Source organism: Geotrypetes seraphini, chromosome 8, assembly GCF_902459505.1.
Source record: "Geotrypetes seraphini chromosome 8, aGeoSer1.1, whole genome shotgun sequence".
Taxonomy (NCBI): Eukaryota; Metazoa; Chordata; class Amphibia; order Gymnophiona; family Dermophiidae; genus Geotrypetes; species Geotrypetes seraphini.
Genome location: NC_047091.1, coordinates 82,464,048 through 82,485,067, shown reverse-complemented (window position 1 = coordinate 82,485,067; position 21,020 = coordinate 82,464,048). Strand labels below are relative to the sequence as shown.

The following is a 21,020-nucleotide window of genomic DNA, read 5'->3' as shown; positions in this document are numbered from 1 at the left end:
GGCGCGGGCTTAGAAGGGCCCTGCGCCTGGGCTTGGGTTTGTCCCCCTCTGCCTCGCTGAGACGGACGTCTCAGAGGCGGTCTCGAGAAAGCCGGGGTCGACTTCTGAGGGTATCGGCGCGGCGGAGGCCGAAAGGGTTTCTGCGGCGGGGGTCTAGGTTTGGGGCGGACCAGGGATGCTAGAGAGCGCTCCTGTTCCGACAAGCGTTTGGTCGCCGCATCCAATGACTCGTCGAATAACTCGGACCCCACACAAGGCAAGTCTGCCAGGCGTTCCTGCAGGTTTGGGTCCATGTCGAGGGTGCGAAGCCAGGCCAAGCGGCGCATGGCCACCGCGAGGGCCGACACCCTCGAAACCAGCTCAAAGGCGTCGTACACTGCGTGGAATAGGTACAACCGCAATTGAGACAGGTTGGACATAAACTTATCGAATCCTGCTCTTTGGGAGTCCGGTAACGAGTTTCGATATTGAGGAAGGTCCTTCACCATACCACGCAAATAGGAGGAAAAGGTGAAGGCGTAATTTAGAACCCTGGTGGCCATCAGGGAATTTGAATAGAGGCGACGGCCAAACTTGTCCAGGGTCCGCCCCTCCCTGCCTGGTGGAACCGCCGCAGAAACCCGTGAGGGCTGTGATTTTTTAAGAGCAGACTCCACCAGAAGAGACTGGTGTGAGAGCTGCGCCTTATCGAACCCTTTAGGGGGAATCGTCCTATACTTCGATTCCATTTTTGAAGGCACAGACGTGACTGTAAGAGGGTTTGACAGGTTATTCAGCCAGGTTTGCAGAAGGACACTGTTGAGAGGGAGTCTAGGCACCTCCCTAGGAAGAGTGGGGAGGTCCTGTTCCTCCAAAAATTCTTTGGAATACCGAGAGCCTACCATCAGGTCAATCCCCAGGGCTTGGGCCATGTCCTGAACGAAGGATGAAAATGAGGACGGCCTAGCCTGGGGAGACGGGGTTCTCGACCGCCCCACCGAGGAGAGGGGGGAGGCCTCATGGGAATAATGAGGATCCCTAACCGATCCCGAATCCCAGGATCCCCTCTCGAGGGCCCTCGAGGGGGAAGGGGAAGTTATCCTCCTCGCAGAGCCCTTGGGTGAGGACCCAGGGGTTCGTGGGACACTCTCCCGTTTCCTCGGCGAGGCGGCCCGGGAAGACTTCCCATGAGGTGAGCGGAGGAGCCTCGGGTTGTCGAGGCGCAACTCCGACACCTGCAGCGCCTCGCCCCCCGAACGACGAGGAGCGGTCGCGCCGAGGCGAGCCTCGGGGTCGCTTAGACTTCCTCGATCGACGCCCCGTCCGAGGTCGCGTCGAGGGCGAGGCGTGTCTGGAAGACCCGGAGGAAGAGGAGGAAAGACGGCGCACTATGCGCGACTTTTCCTTGGGCCTTACACTCCGCTCAGGGGGTTCCCCCGAGGTCGAGGTCCGGGGCGGGGCCGAGGCGAACGGGGCCACCGTACCCGAGACCGAGGTCGCCGAGGTCAGGGCTCCCGAGGGAGCCGAGGCCGGGGCCTCCGAGACCGAAGGCGCCCCGGCCGAGGTCGAGGCCGCCGGAACCGCAGCACGCTGCAACACTTCCAGGGCTCCCGACAGCTCCGATGAGATCAGAGCTCGGAGGAGATCCTGGAAGGCCGGAATCCCCACGAAGGTGGGGAGTTCCGAGTCCGGGGCACACTCCCTGGAGGGCGACCTCGGTCTCGAGTATTCCCTCGGGGTGTGCGGAGTCGAGGTCCGATGCGGGGCCGGGGTCGACCCACCCGCCTTGGCCTGACTCGAGGATGGCTTCTTTGCTGACTTACCCGAAGCTTGCTTCACTGACGACGCCTTCGAGGAAGAGGGCCGAGGCGAGGCCGAGGCCCCCGAGGACGCCAAGGCCGAGGTCAAGGCCGGGGCCGAAGCCGAGGCCGACGTCGAGGCCTTAGGTGCGTCGACGGCGAACAATTCGGCCATTCTTGCCTTACGGCGACGGAGGGCCCTGTTTTGGAAGGTAGCACAGCGATCACACGAGTCTGTCGGATGTTCGGGCCCAAGACAGACAATGCACCACCGGTGAGGGTCGGTGATGGAAAGCAACCTTTCACACCGGCTGCACTTTTTGAATCCCGTAACAGGACGGGACATCCACGAAGAAAAAGAAGAAGGCCGGGAACGAACCGACGTCCCGCGGCCACGGATTCCGGGAGCCCCCGGAGTACGATGAAAAACGAAAGACTTTTTTTTTTTTTTTTTTTTGAAAAGAACCGAAAGGAAAAACAGCACCGCGAACTAATTCGAAGGGAAAACAAACTAAACGCGGCAGCTAGAAGGCAAAAACACTGGAGCTCAGATCCACAGGGCTTTCTTGCTCCGCGGAAAAATTTGAACTGAGGACCACGAGGTGGGATGCGCCCTCTAGTGGGCGAGAAGGCACGCACATGCGTGGTGCAGTGTGCAAACTTGAAACTTCAATCAAGTTTGCTTGAAAAGCTGTCCGCGCCGGGGCTCCGTAGATGACGTCACCCACATGTGAGAATATCATGCCTGCTTGTCCTGGGATAAGATATTTACTCATCAATTCCAAAAATAAAGGGGAAAACACACAAAAGTTTCAAGTTTACTGTGAACTTAATATACCACTCTAGAGAAAATGATAGGTTTACAATAAGGAACTACAAAAATCTTCAGTCAATAAATAAAATAATGGCTCTAGAGCAAATCATGAAACTAAGCTGAACTATTCAGTCAAAGAAAAAATTAACTTCTATTTCTGTGTTCATCATTTCCTCAGATATTAAAACCTTTGTGGCTTTTCCTGAATCTAGCAATGTATTAGAGGGCCAGTAAACTCATTTGCTGAGTTTTAATGGCCTACTGAAGTGGTCTTCACTAATTTTTGAGCAGGGGCTACTTTGGAACCAAATGAGCTAAAGGAGAGCAACCAAGTATTTTTCCACACGGGTGTCAGTGACATCCATCCTCACTAGACTACATCTTTCTCAAAAAACACGCCTTCATGAGGCCTTACACCATAACTCTCTATCAAACCTTTCCCACCCTGTACCTGTGTACCACCAGTCTCTCTACCTCAAATTCCTTATCTGACTCACTCACTCTAAATCCCTAACTTGTAATAAAACTAAAAGTATGTATTGATACATCTTATATCAAAAGAAAATAAAGCATTGGTATGAGAATAAAAATCCTTCACATAACATGTGATATAGCTGACAAGTGAGAACTACAAAATCATCAATACTTGCAAACATTTCAGTTCCAATTAATGAACTGCAAAGTACATCACCAATCAAAATGTCAAAATCTTTTTTGTCTTTTACAGTTGTGCTCATAAGTTTACATCTCTCTATCCACTATCTTAGCCAAGCAAGCATATCTCCTCCCTCCCCAGCGTAAGCATCTCTCCCCCATAACCCCTTCCCCAGAGCATCTCTCTCCTCTATCCCCCTCCTCTGATCAAGCATCACTCTCTCCCTATTTCCCTTTTCCGATCATGCATCCCTCTCTCTTCCTATCCCCAAGCATCTCTCTCCCCCTATCCACCTTCCCTAATCAAGCATCCCTCTATTCTCTTTTCCCAAGCATCTCTTTCTCCCCTAACCCCCTCTTCAGAACAAGCATCTCTCTCACCTAGCTACCCGTCCCCTGACCAAGCATCCCTCTCACCCCTATCCCCCCTTCCCTGATTATGCATCTTTCTCTCCGCAACCCCCTTCTCCAAGCATTATCTCTCTTTCTCCACTATTCTCCCTCCCCTGAGCAAGCATCTTTCTCTCATCTATAACCCCCTCCCTTGAGCAAGCATCCAAGCCAGCATTTCACTCTTACACCTCTTCCCTTTCTCCTCCCGCAGAACTAGCAGTTTTTCTTTCTTCCCCTGGGTGCTGTAAACACGCGGTCTTCCTTGGTAATAAATGCAGGCAGTCCTGAAGCCTTCCATTTACCAGTCCTGCCTGCAGGGCAACAGGACATTGCTGTCGAAGATGGTGAGAGAAGGCCCCCATGCTGTCTAATGTCAGTTTGCCTTAATTTTGAATGAAGAGTTGCAAATTTACAGGGACACGGGGGTGGGGGAGGGGAAGATAATCCCCAGACGCATGGAGAAAAAATATCCCCCAGAATGAAAGAAGAACCCACCAAAGAAGTCCTCGTGGGCCGCCATTGTCCCGTGAGCCTTGCATTGAAAACACTGGCCTACTGTGTAGGACACTGCTCTGACAACAGTTTAAATCTGTTTCTCTATCACATCACCCCATAGTATTATCTGAACAAGGATGTATGCTGGTAGGGCTAGTCTCAGTTATGGCGCTGATCTTTGACCAAAGGGCCGCCGCGTGAGCGGACTGCTGGGCATGATGGACCACTGGTCTGACCCAGCAGCGGCAATTCTTATGTTCTTACCTGCTAATTTTCTTTCTGTTAGCTTGTAGACTGGTATAGTTCTTATGAATGGGCAATATGCCTCACTGCTACCAGCAGGTGGAGACTGAGATCAGTATAGCATGCCTCTCTTGCTATTCCAGTTTGCCAAATAGCCAAGCAGAACCTAATAAATTTCTTAACTGAAAAACAGTAAATGACACTCCAAACAGGAATGTAAGAAAACAACAAACATCTGTAAATAACTGTTGAAACATGTATAGAACTTGATCCTGGATATAAAACATCCCCACAGCTCACCAGCTAAGCTAGCTGAGCCATTGCTGCTGCTCTTAATTCTCCCCGGCCCTAGAAAATTACTAGAACCCACAGAAAAATTCAAAATCTGCACACAAGCAAAAACCCACAAACACCGCACAAAGATAGACAGGGTGGAGGACTATACCAGTCTACAAGCTATCAGAAAGAAAATTAGCAGGTAAGAACCTAATTTCTCCTTCTGTATTGCTTGATAAACTGGTATAGTCCTTACAAATGTGACGTACCACAGCAGTATCCATCAAAGGTGGGACCCCCGAAGGGCTGACACTAGAACACATTCACTGAATACCGCGTCCCGACGAGCATGAACATCCACACAGTAGGGTCTGACAAAGGAATGCAGAGAAGACCAAACTTCAGCCTTGCAAATATTCACTGGAGGCACTAGAGAAGACTCAGCCCAAGAAGCTGCCTGACCCCTAGTGGAATGAGCCTTGAGAAAGTTGGGAACAGGCTTCTTCTTCAGAAGATAAGCGGAAGCAATAGTCTCCTTGATCCAGCGTGCAATAATAGCCTTAGAAGCGCCATCCCCCTTACGATGACCCACTAGAAGGACAAAGAGATGATCTGATTTCCTGATCTCCTGGGTCCTCTGCACATAAGAGTGAAGGACCCGACTGACATCCAACTTGCACAGCTGTCTCTGCTCAGAAGAGCCCTCCCGACAACCCAACACCGGGAGGACTACAGATTGATTGACATGAAAAGGAGAAACCACTTTTGGCAGAAAGGAAGGAACAGGCCTCAAGACAATCCACTCCCTAGAAAACTCCAAGAAGGGAGCCCTACAAAAGAAAGCCTGCAGCTCAGAGACACGTCTAGATGAAGTAATGGCTACCAAGAAGACTGCTGTCAGCTTCAGCATTTTCAGTGGGCCTATCCAATGTCAGCAAAGGCCTATGGGAGATCATATCATTCATGTCTGATCTTTAGTGCATGTCAGTGCAAACAGCCTAAACTAAATCAGTGCTTAAAGGTAACAAAGGACCTTGCAGCGAAGAGGTGCTAAGATGTGTTAATGTCTGGTGCTTAAGATGGACAGCTTAAGATATACAATAAGTCCAGATGCATGAGCTAACACAGATAGCTAAGATTAATCAGAAACCATTATCAGAGGCATACTGGAAATTACATTTGACTCCAGTCTGTAAGGGATAGGTTCTCCCTCTATTCTTCTCCAGTCTCTCACACCTCACTCACCTTATTCACCATTGTTTCAAACAGTTTACAAAAGATAGAGGTACTTTTTTAGAACAAGCCTCAAATGTATAAATATGGGGGATTAGACCTCCCCCCCTTCTCTGGCTCTCTATGCAACATTTCTCTCTCTCTGGAACATTACCCCCTCCCCCCTTTTCTCTCTATCTGTCTCTCTTTCTTTGTATTCACAGCACCTATTCAGGAAGCTGTCATTTCCCTCTCATTCACAAGAGCACAGAAGCCAGTCTCTGTATTTGTAAAGCTTATTTCTACAATTGTAATGCTTGATGTATCTTATTTCTGCACAATATATATATTCTCTATGTAATCACTTCTGGCTGTGCTTGTCATTTGATTTTACTTCCTACTAAATCTTCTTGGTATTGAACCCGGGACCTGGAGGATTGTAAGGCCGCCTGAACATTACCCCTCCAAACCTTACATTTTGGGAGGCTAAACCTTACAACCGCCTTAAGAGTAAGGTTCTTCAAAGAGCAGTTGCCCAGCAGTTCAAAAGGAGAGCGCACCAGAACGGACAGAACCAGACTCAGATCCCAAGATGGAACAGAGGGTCATATGGGAGGCCTGAGCAACTTGGCTGCCCGCAAGAAGCAAATCACATCAGGAATTCTACTTTACGGAGAGGGTGGTGGATGCCTGGAATGCGCTCCCAAGAGAGGTGGTGGAGAGTAAAACTGTGACTGAGTTCAAAGAAGCGTGGGAGGATCTAGGGAACACAGAGGATCTAGAATCAAAAAATAATATTAAATATTGAACTAAGGCCAGTACTGGGCAGACTTGCACGGTCTGTGTCTGTGTATTGCCGTTTGGTGGGGGATGGGCTGGGGAGGGCTTCAGTGGCTGGGAGGGTGTAGATAGGCTGGAGTAGATTTTAACAGAGAATTCGGAAGTTGGAACCCAAGCACAGTACCGGGTAGAGCTTTGGGTTCTTGCCCAGAAATAGCTAAGAAAAAATTAAAAAAATTTAAATTGAATCAGGTTGGGCAGACTGGATGGACCATTCGGGTCTTTATCTGCTGTCATCTACTATGTTAGGAATGACAGTCAAACGCTGACATTTCAAGAACTCCCAAAAGGCTGACAAGGCCGCAAGCTGAACCTGGAGAGAAGACCAAGCCAGTCCCCTATCCAAGCCATCCTGCAAGAACTCTAAGATGTTAGGCAGGAAAGCGTGAAAAGAGACCACTCCACGTGCATCACACCACTCCTCAAATAGATGCCAAACCCTCACATAAGCCCAAGAGGTAGAAAACCTCTGGGACCTCAAGAGTGTTGAGATCACTTTATCTGAATGCCCCTTCTTATCTAGGTGACCCTTTTCAAGAGCCAAGCCAAAAGGAACCCGGATCGAACACTGGAATGGGACCCAGAGTTAGAAGGTCATCCAAGAAAGGCAGAGGATGCCTCACCAGATCCGTGTACCATGGTCATCAAGGCCAATCTGGAGCCCCCAGAACCCCGAGGCCCGGATGGCGAATTATGCGAAGAGTAACTCTGCCCACTAATGGCCACGGAGGGAACACATACAACAGCCCCTCCGTTGGCCATGGTTGAACCAGAGCATCCAGGCCCTAGGTCAGACAGTCTCTGCAACGACTGAAGAAGCGGGGCATTTTGGCATTGACACTTGTGGCCATCAGGCCCATAAGGGGCTACCCCAAGACTGCACTATCAACTGAAAGGCCACGGGGCTTAGACACCACTCTCCGGAATTAAGCACGTGACAACTTAGGAAGTCCGCCTGAACATTCTTCACTGCAGATATGTGGGATGCTGAGATCTCTTGAAGGTGCGATTCCTGCCAAGACCATGAGCAGAGTCACCTCCTATGCCACCAAAGTGCTCCTGGTGCCTCCTGATGATTGGCATAGGCCACCGCCATGGCACTGTCCGACAGAACCCTGACTGACTTGCCCATCAGAAAGGACTGGAAGGCTAGCAATGCTAGACAGATGGCTCTGGTCTCACAGACATTGATAGACCAAGAAGCCTCTACCGTGGACCAGGTGCCCTGACCTGAGTGACCTAGAAACAGAGCTCCCCAACCAAGAAGAAAGGCATCCATGAGCAGCCCCAGCCACTGCGGCTGATCCAGACTTGCCCCTTGTAGAAGATGGGGGGTCTGGAGCCACCAACGAAGACTGGCCCAAGCTAAGCCCCGAACCGGAACAGGGTGTTCCAGACTGTGCCTCTGAGGCGACCACCTCCGAAGAGCAAATTGAAGAGGATGCGTGTGGGCCCGCAACCACCTCACTACATCGAGCGAGGCCGCCATCGATCCCATGACTTGGAGGAAATCCAGCATCCGAGGATACCGGGACGCCATAAGCAGGCGAATTTGAGATTGCAATTTGCTCACCTGGGCCTCTGGAAGGAAGACCTTCCCCAAAGAGGTGTCGAACAGGACCCCAAGATATTCCAGCGCTGAGATGGAGACAACCTGCTCTTTGCAAGGTTGACTACCCATCCAGCAACTGCAAAAACTTCACCACCTGAGCTGTGACCAGAGTGCTCTCCTGGAACGACTTGGCTCGAATCAAGCAGTCGTCCAGGTAAGGATGAACAAGAATGACCTCTTTGTGCAACGCCACCATGAAGACCACCATCACCTTGGTGTAAGTCCATGGAGCCGTGGCCAGACCAAAAGAAAGTGCACAGAACTGATAGTGTTGCCTCAAGATCGCAAAGCGCAGGAAGCGATGATGGGAGGCCCGAATAGGAATGTGTAAGTAGGCCTCGGTCAGAACGAGAAAGGTCAGAAACGCCCCTGGTTGAACTGCCAGAATCTCAGACCGCAAAGTTTCCATGTGGAAGGAAGGCATGTGAAGAGCCCTGTTGACCCCCTTCAAATCCAGGATAGGTCCACAAAGTAAATCGAGTACCAACCTGTGCCCCACTCCAGCGGGGGAACTGGAACCACCGTGTAAAGATCCAACAATCTCTGAAGGGTCTGGTGAAAGGCCTGCTGCTTCCACGCCACCTGAGAGGGAGAAGCGAGAAAACGGTCTGGCAATAATCGGGCGAACTCCAGAGCATAGACATCCCAGATCACTTCCAGAACCCACTGATTGGATGTGATGTCTGCCCACTGTGGATAAAAGTCTCTCAACTGGGTGCCCACTGGAACCAAGACGGGCACCGTCAAGGAGTCATTGTGCAGGACGGGCGGCAGAGGACCCAGCGGGGGTGCTACCCGCACTCTGGTGAGTCCCATGAAAAGACCGCATGCACTGGAAGAACCTGCCTCTTGAGAGCCCAGGAGACTGAAAAGAAGCAGCTCCTTAACCGGAGCAGAAACGGACGAAATCACGCCCGAGAGATGTGCCGCATCGAGCCAGCGGCCTAGGCCTATCCTCAGGCAAACGAGACACTTTAGAATCAGTGAGAGTCTGAACCAACTTGTCAACGTCCTCACTAAACAAGAAAGATCCTTTAAAAGGAAACTTTGCCAACTTAACTTTGGGAGTCGAATCCGCCGACCAAGTGCGAAGCCACAAGGTACGGTGTGCTGCCACTCCTAAGGCCAGAGACTTGGCAGAAGCTCGCAAGAGGTCATACATGGCATCCGAGAGATAAGAATCACCCAATTCAATTTTGGCAACTTCTTGCCTTAGAAAGTTACATGCTGGGCTCAACAAAAACAAGCCTGAGCCACCAGCCCACCACACATAGCCGCCTGGACCAACAGAGCTATCACATCAAAACTCTGTTTAAGGAGGGACTCCAAGTTACGCTCCTCTGGGTCCTTCAAGGCCGCACCGCCCTCAACAGGCACAGTATGCCGCTTAGAGATGGCCAAGACCACCGCATTCACTACAGGTGACTTCAGAGTATCCCTATCCCCTTCCGCAATGGGATACAGGTGGGCCATGGAGCGTGCAAAGTGAAAAGGAGTTTCCGGCACCTGCCACTGTGTGGGCATGATGTTCCGAATATCCTGATGCATAGGAAAAGAGCGGGAAGCAGAGCGAATCCTCTTAAGCAAGGGGTCCAACGTACGCGGGGGCTCCAATACGGGGTCCTCAAAGTGCAAAACCTAGGAGACCTGAAGGATTAACTCCCCCAAGAAGAACCTGGAATTCTCCCTAAGGGTCCAGGTCCTCATCAATCACCTCATGCTCCTCTGGGAAAAAATCCTCATACCAAGAGACCCTTGGGCGTTTGGATGAGAGAGGAGTAGAGGGGTCAAAACCGCCGCTGTATGGGGCTGCACCGGGAAGATGTCGAGGGTAACCCCCTCCCCCCCCCCCCCGACATGGAATCTCCTGCCGCCAGCACATAAGCTTTACAAAGTGCTAACATAAATTCAGGGGGACAGACTCCCCCGGCAACCCCAAGGTTCTCCCTGCCCCAGCAGGGGACCCTGACATACCTTGCCCCTGTATTTCCAGAACAGGGGGAAGGTCACCTGAGGTAACTGAAAAGAATGAGGAGGGTCCCGCCGAAATTAGACCTGAAACCACCAAAATCAGAGCCCCTGTGGCCTGTCTTGGGATAGAATGGAACCTCAACACCTCCAGCTGTGCTAGAGAGACCAAGTTCCTGAAAACTGTAGGCAATTGCTTCCTGGAACAACTTGTCAAGGAAAACACAAGAGGAAACACAATTCTAAATGGGCTGCAAGGACCGGCACAGGATGTAGAAGTAGAAGGGACACTGGGAAACAGCGATCACAATATGATCCGCTTCAACCTGGAAACAGGGGCAAAACATCGGTCCAGAACAACGGCTACGGTGCTAAACTTCTGAAAAGGGAATTATGAAGGAATGAGATGCATGGTGGGGAAGAAAATTAAGAAAAAGATAAACAATGTAAAGATGCTAGAGCAAGCTTGGTCTTTTTTTAAGGATAGTCACCGAGGCAAAAAATCTATATATACTGCGTATCAACAAGGGATCAAAGAGGAAAAAGAATAAATAACCGGCGTGGCTCACTGTAGAGGTTAAGGAAGCAATCAGAAAAAAACCCACCTTGTTTAAGGAATGGAAAAGATCAAAAGCGGACGAAAACTAGAATAAGCACAAACAGCATCAATGCAGGTGCCATAAGACAGTGAAAGGGGCCAAAAGGGACTAAGAGGAAAAAATAGCCAAGGAGACAAAAAAATTCAAGCCGTTCTTTCGATATATTAAAGGGAAACGACCCGCAAAGGAAGCGGTGGGACCGTTGGATGACCAAAGAATAAAGGGAGCGCTAAAGGAGGACAAGGCAATCGCCGACAGACTGAACACGTTTTTTTTCGTCTTTATTTACCGAAGAGGATATACACAGCTTACCGGAACCCATCAGGCTATATGCTGGAAGTGAAAACAGGAAACTGACAGGGGTGACAGTCAGTTTAGAATAGATATGCAGGCAGACTGATAGGCTCAAGAGCAATAAATCCCCGGGACCTGATGGCATCTATCCGAGGGTCATCAAGGAACTGAAAGGGACCATAGCTGAACTGCTTCAACTAAAAGCCAATCTGTCGATCAAAACAAGAAAGATTCCGGAGGACTGGAAGATGGCAAATGTTACGCCGATCTTCAAAAAAGGTTTGAGGGGAGACCCAGGAAACTACAGACCGATGAGTCTGACCTCGGTACCGGAAAAGATGGTAGAGGCGCCGATAAAAGACTGCATCATTGATCACCTTGACGCACACGGTCTGATGAGGACCAGCCAGCATAGTTTATGCAAAGGCAGATCTTGTTTGACAAACTTGCTGCACTTCTTCGAGGGAGTGAACAGCAGATAGATAAGGGCGAACCAATCGACATTGTATATCTGGATTTTCAGAAGGCGTTTGACAAGATTCCACATGAACGACTACTTTGGAAAATTGCGAGCCATGGAATTGAGGGTGAAATACTCAAGTGGATTAGAAATTGGCTGGAGCATAGGAAACAGAGAGTAGGGGTAAATGGACAATACTCGGACTGGAAGAGCATCACCAGCAGGGTTCCTCAGGGCTCGGTGCTTGGACCCGTGCTCTTCAACATCTTCATAAATGATCTGGACATAGGTATGACGAGCGAGGTGATAAAATTTGAGGACGATACGCAGTTATTCAGAGTAGTGAAGATGCAGGGGGATTGCGAAGATCTACAACGTGACATAATCAGGCTCGAGGAATGGGCTGCGACATGACAGATGAGGTTCAACGTGGACAAGTGTAAAGTGATGCATGTTGGTAGCAAAAATCTCATGCACAAGATGTCCAGGGCAGTACTTGGAGAGACCTCCCAGGAAAGGGACTTGGGAGTTCTGATCGACAAGTCGATGAAGCCGTCCGTGCAATGTGCGGCGGTGGCAAAAAGGGTGAACAGAATGCTAGGAATGAAAAAGAAGGGGATCACGAACAGATCAGAGAAGGTTATCATGCCGCTGTACCGGGCCATGGTGTGCCCTCATCTGGAGTACTGGTCGCCATACATGAAGGACACAGTACTACTCAAAAGGGTCCAGAGAAGAGCGACTAAGATGGTTAAGGGGTTGGAGGAGCTGCCGTACAGCGAAAGATTAGAGAAATTGGGCCTCTTTTCCCTTGAACAGAGGAGATTGAGAGGGGACATGATCGAAACATTCAAGGTACTGAAGGGAATAGACTTAGTAGATAAGGACAGGTTGTTCACCCTCTCCAAGGTAGGGAGAACGAGAGGGCACTCTCTAAAGTTGAAAGGGGATAAATTCCGTACAAACATAAGGAAGTTCTTTTTCACCCAGAATGTGGTGGAAAACTGGAACGCTCTTCCGGAGTCTGTCATACCGGAAAACACCCTCCAGGGATTCAAGGCAAAGTTAGACAAGTTCCTGCTGAACAAGGACGTACGCTGATTGGGCTAGTCTCAGTTAGGGCGCTGGTCTTTGACTAGAGGGCCGCCACGTGAGCGGACTGCTGGGCATGATAGACTACTGGTCTGACCCAGCAGTGGCAATTCTTATGTTCTTATGTCGTGTCTGAAAAACCTGGGACTTTCCTGACACTGAGGCCGAGGAACTGACCAACACAAAAAGGGAATCCCCAGCCGAACCGGAAGTAAGGGAAACCTGTGCTCCCTGACCGTCGGCGGCTGGGGAACCTCCCATATGGGCGTCGGGGGAAGCCCGGGCTTCCCTGCGATCCGAAGACGAAACGTGAGGCACATGCGGCGGGGTGCCCTTGCCGCTGGCATCCGCTGCCGACAAGGCTTCCCTACTGCTCCGGCCTGCACAACGCTTGCACAGGCCAGCCACGGGTACCTCGAGCCTGGAGCACTTTTTCCCTATAAAAGAGCTCATTGTACTGAAAACCACCCTAGCTGTAAAGAACGTGTCAGTTAGTTGAGAAAAAACACAGAAAAAAGGAAGTTATAAAGGGAAATGAGTCCTTTAGACTGGCACACCTCAGGATTTTAAAATTTATTTTTACTTAGTCAGAACAGACTCCATGGCTCTCAAAGCTGGAAGGCTGACCAACCAGCGGGCCAGGCCACCTGCTGAGGCCCACTACAAAAATATGGGGAGGTGGAGGAAGGTGGGGGGAGGTACCCAGCAAGAGACCCACCGGGTTTAACACCCCCGAGGTTGGACGGATCCCCAAACAGAACCTGCCCAAGCTCCATCTGGCACAAAAAGGGGAACCAGTAGTCCACAAACAAAGTTCCAACAGCGCTAAGAGCGGAGTTGAAAAGCCTTACCACCTGCTTCCGGAGACTGAGGAAAACTGAAGTAGTAAGAGGGGCATGCTATACTCATATACAAGTTTGATCTCAGTCTCTATCTGCTGGTAGCAGTGAGGCATATTACCCATTTGTAAGGACTATATCAGTCTACCAAGCAATAAAGAATTAAGGGCTATAGCTTAAATACCAGTTCCTTTTAAACATTTATTAGGCTTTCCTACAAAATGTTGCCTTTTGACCTCATATTATTTTACTGCTATAGCACTTAAAACTGTAGTAATCAGTTTTGCACTTAATAAGTATGTTTTAAATAAATTTTGGGCTACATTTTGATTACAATTTTTAATCGTGATTAATTGCATAATTAAAGGCAAGGTATACCCAGCAGTCCATTGTGGGGAGGGGGTGCCACGCATTTCCTCTTGTTCCTCCCTCTCTAACCCATATTAGGCATCATACCTTTGCTGGTGGGGATGCCGAAGCCCAACTAATCAAAGAAAACCATTCCCAAAGCTGCCTTCTTCCTCTGTGTGTTGTCTCAAGAACAAGAAAGTCAGAGGGATGGATGAACTGAGCATGCTTGTGGAGTGCAAATCTCTATGGCTGGAGACATAATAATAATTTATTTATAGACTGCTACAACCATAGAGTTCAGAGAATTTACACTCTATCGGCAGGCAAATTAAAAAGAAAAATAATATATAACAACGCCAATTATACATACCATCTTTTAAACCAGTATATCGCAAACTATGTGCCAAGGCAAATTCCAGGTGTGCACAAGATGCCGGTGCTGGCTGTAGGCTGTCAGACGGCGCCAGCACCTCTCCTCCTTACTGACATCTCTCCTCCTCTTCCTGCACCTCTCCTCTGTCAGTAACTCCTACCAGCGTAGAAATAGACTGAGAGTCGCAGATGGAGGGCCTCTGCGCATAAACGGAAGCCCTCAAGCCGCGGAACCGAGTTTAATGTGCCACGGCGTTAAAAAGTTTGCTGGACCCTGTTTTAAACAAATATGTTTTGATCTGACGTCTAAAAGTTAAGAATCAACATAAAAACAGTAGTTTGATATTTCCCTCCAAAATCACACAGCTTGAAATGCAAATACATGTAATTTCTCTATCATAATAAAACCCTAAGCACGCAAGCGCACTTCAAATGCCATAATCCCTGCCTCCGTGATCCGTGCTTTTGTGGCACTGCATGCGCAGTAGGACCCTGCAGCAGTTTCTCTATCGGCCTCCATTCTCATGTGCATACACACCAATGGCTTCCCCCTCCCACACCCCAGCCAGCCTGCGCTTCGACGAACGGCACACAGACAGGGACTAGCGGCATTTCCCCAGCCCGAGGACAGACCAGCAGCGCAAGCAGCTGTGGGCCATTTGCTAGGCCGGCCCACTTCGATAATGCGAGGCGGGCCGGCCTAGCAAAAGCCCCGAAGATGCTGGACAGGGGGAGCAGGTAAGGGAGAAGGGGTACTACTGGACAGGGGGGAGGTAAAAGGGGAGCAGGGAAGGGGTGCTGCTAGACTGGGGGGAGGTAAAAGGAAGGGAGAAGGGCTACTGCTTGACAGGAGGAGCAGGGACAGGGGGGAGGTAAAAGGAAGGGAGAAGGGCTACTGCTTGACAGGGGGAACAGGGAAGGGGTGCTGCTGGACAGGGGGAGGTAAAAGTAACGGAGAAGGGCTGCTAGCTCCCGTTAATGTAACGGGCTAAAAAACTAGTATATCTATAAATTGATTGGCCACAAATGGATGGAAAACAAAAATGACTTTACTGTGGGTAACTCACTCATAATTTGCTAAAATAATATATGATGGAGCTAATCCATGCAACACCTTGTAAAGTACATATGGAAATTTAAACATTATTCTAGCTCAGATAGGCAACTATTGTAGTTTTAGATAATATTCAGTTACATGGTCATATTTCTTTAATGAAAAATTCTAGTGCAAAAGGAATATCAGTCTTATCTTTACTGCAAAGTCTGTAGAGAGCCTAATTTACACATTTTTCTACTCTGGGCTGTGATGGATTTCCTCAGTCTTACGCTCTATAGCAAAGTTGTAGAAGCTTCTCTGTTCTGCTCACGTTTCTTTCTTTCTTTTTCATGTTTTTCTCTTGTAAGCGAGGCTTTTTGTTGTTGCAGAAGCTCTCAGTTCCCCTGAGACATCTCTGGCTGTGAGAAGATAGACTCTCAGAGCAGAGGTCTGTAGCCCGCAAGCACATACGTGTTATGATTTCTATGTGGCCAGTCTGCATTAACAGTCCGAAGAAATTGTTCCCTCGGGAGCAGGCTTGCCCCAGGTTTCGTCTGCATTGAGCTTGAGCACAGACTGTGCAGCTTCCGTGGCAATTTTGTACCAGGATCGAGACTCCTCCCCCAAAATGTTATGTGGGATCCAGTGGGGGTCTGAGGGTGCTGTCCCTCGGAGAGATTAGGCAGCAGTCTGAAGAAACAAACCAGTTTTCCTCTGTTAGGCTTATCTGAGGCAGAAATTAGAGAATGACATGGGGACAAATCTATGGGATCTATCTCCATCTCACTTCCATCTCCACAAATTCTGTCTCTGCCCCATCCCTGCAAACTCTGTCCTCATCTGCACAAGCTTCAGGTACAGGACAGCATGTCTTCTCAGATGCTGACCAGCAGAGGTACCAGGAGTGCACCGTTGAGATTGGAGGCTCAAACATGCAAGCGGATTTCCTGAGTCATCAGACACTGGATACTGGAGAGGGATCTCTGTCACAGGAAGCCTTCAACAGTATTCTACAGTGCAGGGGGGTGACTCATGTTCAATCTCGTGGCATTAGCCGAAGATATGAGCCAGAAAGTGATGGCCCCACAAGGGGCAAGTAATGCTGGTTACCCTGGACTGGTTGAGATGGCCATGGTACGCATATCTAGTGTGTCTAAAGTGAGGCAAGGGGCTCAGGCTTCTGTCATCCAGAACTCTCGCAGGGCCCCAATGTTCTGGATAATCCAGACCACTTTGGTGTTTATGGCTTGGCTTTTGAGAACAAAGCCTTAGTGCACAAAGGTTATTCAGACTTGGTGATAACCACCCTGCTAAGATCTAAGAAACAATCCACTTTGGCAGCCTATACGAAGTTGTGTAAGTGTTTCCAGAGCTGGTGCTGTCAGAGACACACAGATCCGACCAAGGCTCCAACTGCCATGGTCTTAGCCTTTCTTCAGGAAGGGCTCAATAAAGGCCTTGCAGTGGGTTAATTCAAGGTACAGACTGTGGGTCTTTCCTGCTTTAGAGCAAACAGCAAACCCTGGCTTCTCATCTAGATGTGTCCAGGTTTTTGAAGGAAGTATTGTAAATTCACCCCGCTGTGCACCAACCTTTTCAGTCACAGAATCTTAATTTTGTCCTGCGGGCATTAACTTGGGCTCTGTATGAACCCTTAGAGGAGGCCTCACTCATGGATTTAACGGTTAAGACTATGTTTCAAATGGCTTTGATTTCGACCAGACGGGTATCAGAATTGCAGGCTCTATCTAACTAACATTACATTTAACACAGGAAGGAACTACAACAACCAGCAGACATGAAGCTTTTATTGATCCTATTGATCTATCTATTAAGCAATAACGTTAGGGACGTTATCTCACTCTATCCAAAACCTTACTCCGTTCACTACCCTGACACACCCATTAGGCTGCTAACTAACCAACAGGAAGAAAGAATAAATCATATTAAAATAATCACAAGCAACAGCAGACCTCACCGCACCCTCAAAAAAAGGACAAGGGAAATAAAACCCATCAAAATCACTACACACACCTCAACCATCACTACTACCTCTGTTCCCTGCGCCTACCTCAACACCAGATCAGTAAGGAACAAAGCTTTCTTAATCAAAGATTGGATCATCAGCAAGAAGTTAGCCTGCCTCTTTCTAACGGAAACATGGCTACTGTCAGAAGAGGATCCAATACTTAACGACCTAATACCAGATAACTACAAAATTCACATGTTAAATCGTGAAGACAGAAGAGGGGGGAACACTGGCTGTCATCCTTAAGGAAGAACTTGAACTTGAATTAACAGACTCCAAGATAACCAACCAATTAGAAACACTAGCATGCAAAATTAGCAACAAGGATCTAGAAGAATACCTCTCCTGCATTCTATTTTACGTCCCACCAAAAAGCTGGTCAAAGGCCAGAGAGGACTTCTACGAATTCATCATACATAACTCAATTACCCCGTCTTATAATATTATAGCAGGAGACATAAACCTACACTTAGAAAACAAAGACAATCCTGACACAAAAGATTTTAAAAACTTCCTATCCTCACTCAACTACAATCTCCCTTCATCCACACAAACTCATGAGAAAGGCCATCAGTTAGACTTGGTATCTATGTCCTCAAAAGAAATCCTAAATCCCACTATTTCTATATCCGACGGCTTCTGGTACCACGACATCTGGTCCGATCACTTCACCTACTACTTTAACTTAATCTGGAATCAACCAAAAGAAAAAACTCACCCAAAGATAAAAATAAAAGAACATCTCACAAGGGGCCACATCAACCCAGAGGAATACTGGGCACACTACAAATCGCGCGAGGAGATAAATGAAGGGGATGAGTTCTGGGAACAGTGGACAAAAACAAGCACATCCATCTTAGATAAAATAGCCCCTAAACGAAACAAAACAAAACGCTCAAATAAATATAATAAATGGTTCGACTCAGAACTATTAAAAATGAAACAATCAGTAAGACGACTAGAAAGGATCTGGAATAAAACGGGAGAAATACCAGACCGAAACAACTGGAGATCCAACATAAAGGACTACAAACAACTGATAAAAGAAAAATGAAAAACATTCTACTCATCCAAAATACACACATCCAACATGAGTTCAAAAGGAATCAACACTAAAGAACTGTTTAACCTGGTCACAAATTTATTTGATACCACACGCCACAATCAATCCATGCACGACACAAAACTCCCATCAGCAGACGATCTAGCACAACACTTTGACTCAAAAATTGTGAACTTAAGGAACACGTGCCCAACAAACAACACACATGCACATCAAATAGCCAACACACATGAAAATGACATACCAGTGGATATGTTTTGGAACTCATTTCCAGAATGGAATAACTTCATAAAACTCTATAACAAATATACTAAATCACACTGCATTCTAGATCCCTGTCCCCCCAACATTATGAAAGCAGCTCCTTTAGACTTTAAACTAACACTATGGAGCTGTATGACCAATAAGTTCAAAAACGGAAAATTCCTAACGAATAACGGTCACATAATAATCACCCCAATTCCAAAAAATCGCAAACATTCCCTAACATCAGTAACCAACTACAGACCGGTAGCGTCCATTCCATTCTTCGTAAAAATAATGGAAGGTTTAGTACATACCCAATTGATGGACTACCTTGATCAGTTTTCTCTACCACACGAAACCCAGTCCGGCTTCAGATCTCTGTTTAGCACTGAGACGGTGATAGCAGCGATCCTAGAACACTTACGCAACCTATTCACCAAGGGCCATAACGCCTTAATCATGCAATTTGACATGAGCTCGGCCTTCGACTTGGTGGACCACAAAAAATTACTACAATGTTTAGACGCAATCGGCATTGGAAGTGAGGTACTTGACTGGTTCCGAGGATTCCTTACGGCCCGCACCTATCAGGTACGCTTCAACGGCAACCTCTCTAAAACATGGAGAAACCCATCAGGTGTTCCACAGGGGTCCCCATTATCCCCTCTACTCTTCAACGTCTATATATCATCACTAGGCATGCAGCTGGCCCAGCGAGGTATAAAAGTATTCAGTTACGCGGATGACTTTACAATCATTATCCCGTTTATTACGTCTCCCTCCGAAATCACCCCCACAGCAACAGAAGCGCTAAACCTGATGGAACAATGGACCACAGAATTCAAACTCAAGCTCAATTCAGATAAAACCAAATTCTTTATAGCCTCGCCACACCCACATATCACGACAAAATCACTACGCATTAACAAACTCAACTACCCTATTCAACCAACAATGAAGGTCCTGGGGGTAATACTGGACCAAGGTCTAACTATGAAAGACCATGTAGACTCCCTAGTCAGAAAAGGATTTTTTACTCTCTGGAAACTTAGGTCCATTAGAGCATACTTCGACACCTCAGCATTCAGAATTCTGGTACAATCCCTAATACTATGCCACCTTGATTATTGCAACATTACCCATCTGGCAATCTCTAGGAAACAAATGCAGAGACTACAACTTATACAAAATGCAGCAGTCAGGTTGATCTTCGGGTTGAAGAAGTCCGATCACATAACCCCTTCCTACCGACTCCTGCACTGGCTGCCAATGGAGGCTCGCACGAAGTTCAAGCTAGGATGTCTCTGCTTTAAGGTATTATCAGGCCTAGCCCCTAAATATATAATAGACCTCTTCTCATTCCCAACTAACAGACATGAGAGAAGCACACACCTGAAATTCGTTTCCCCACCGGCTAGAGGATGCAGATATAAGAGACATCATCAACAACTTCTATCGTACCAAGCAGCCTTATGGGGCAAAGACCTAGGAAAACTAATCACACACTCAAACAACTATAGCGAATTTAGGAAACACCTAAAAACATACCTGTTCATGAATTACATTGGTAACGAATAAGGACAATAGCCCCCTTCGTAATCCCACCCATATCTGATCTTGCAAACTGTTAACCTCTAATCTCTAAACTATGAATGTTCCAATCAATTTATGAAACTTTTCTAACTCATTGTAAATAGCACGGAACTTCCCAGTCCGGCAGTATATAAACTGTTGTTATTATTAATGTTGTTAATATCAGATGTTCACTGTTATACTCTGTAATTCGCTGTCTGTACAGTTTCACCTCATTGTAAACCGCCTAGAAGTCGCAAGATTATTGGCGGTATATAAGAATAAAGTTATTATTATTATCCTGCAGGGAACCCTTCCTCAAGATTTCAGAGACTGGTGCTTCTTAACAAAGTAATTGTATTTGTTTGTAAAAATAAAGTGATTTTTTTTCTGCAAATATGATCAGGAGGGAGTGGGGCTCCAGATGGAACCTGCTGTAGTGGTTTGCTGTTGAAATTTATTCTGTTGCTCTAGGGATGACTTGAAGAACTTAACAATCCACTGCGATAGCCTGCCACTATCTGGCAAAGTGCTGGAGTCTTATACTCACAGGGAAAGTCAAAAGGCAGTTAAATATTTGGCAGGTGAGGATTGTCAGATGAAGCTGCCAACTGGGCATGTAATTTACATTCTCTTGAACATTGCTTCTGAGGACATGCCTATTAACCTATCATGAATGTCTTTTCTGAGACCTAATGCTAATGCTCATAGCTGGGTTGTTCATTAAGATAAAATAGCCACCACTGCTTCTCTGGATGCCATATTATAGGCATTATAGGTGG

At 47.7% G+C, this 21,020-nt stretch overlaps 1 protein-coding gene across 2 annotated transcripts in view; it reads right to left on the bottom strand.

The window, feature by feature from the left end:
• GANAB (glucosidase II alpha subunit) overlaps positions 1 to 21,020 on the bottom strand; it is a 196,719-nt gene that overhangs the window by 146,428 nt on the left and 29,271 nt on the right. The window lies entirely within an intron of this gene.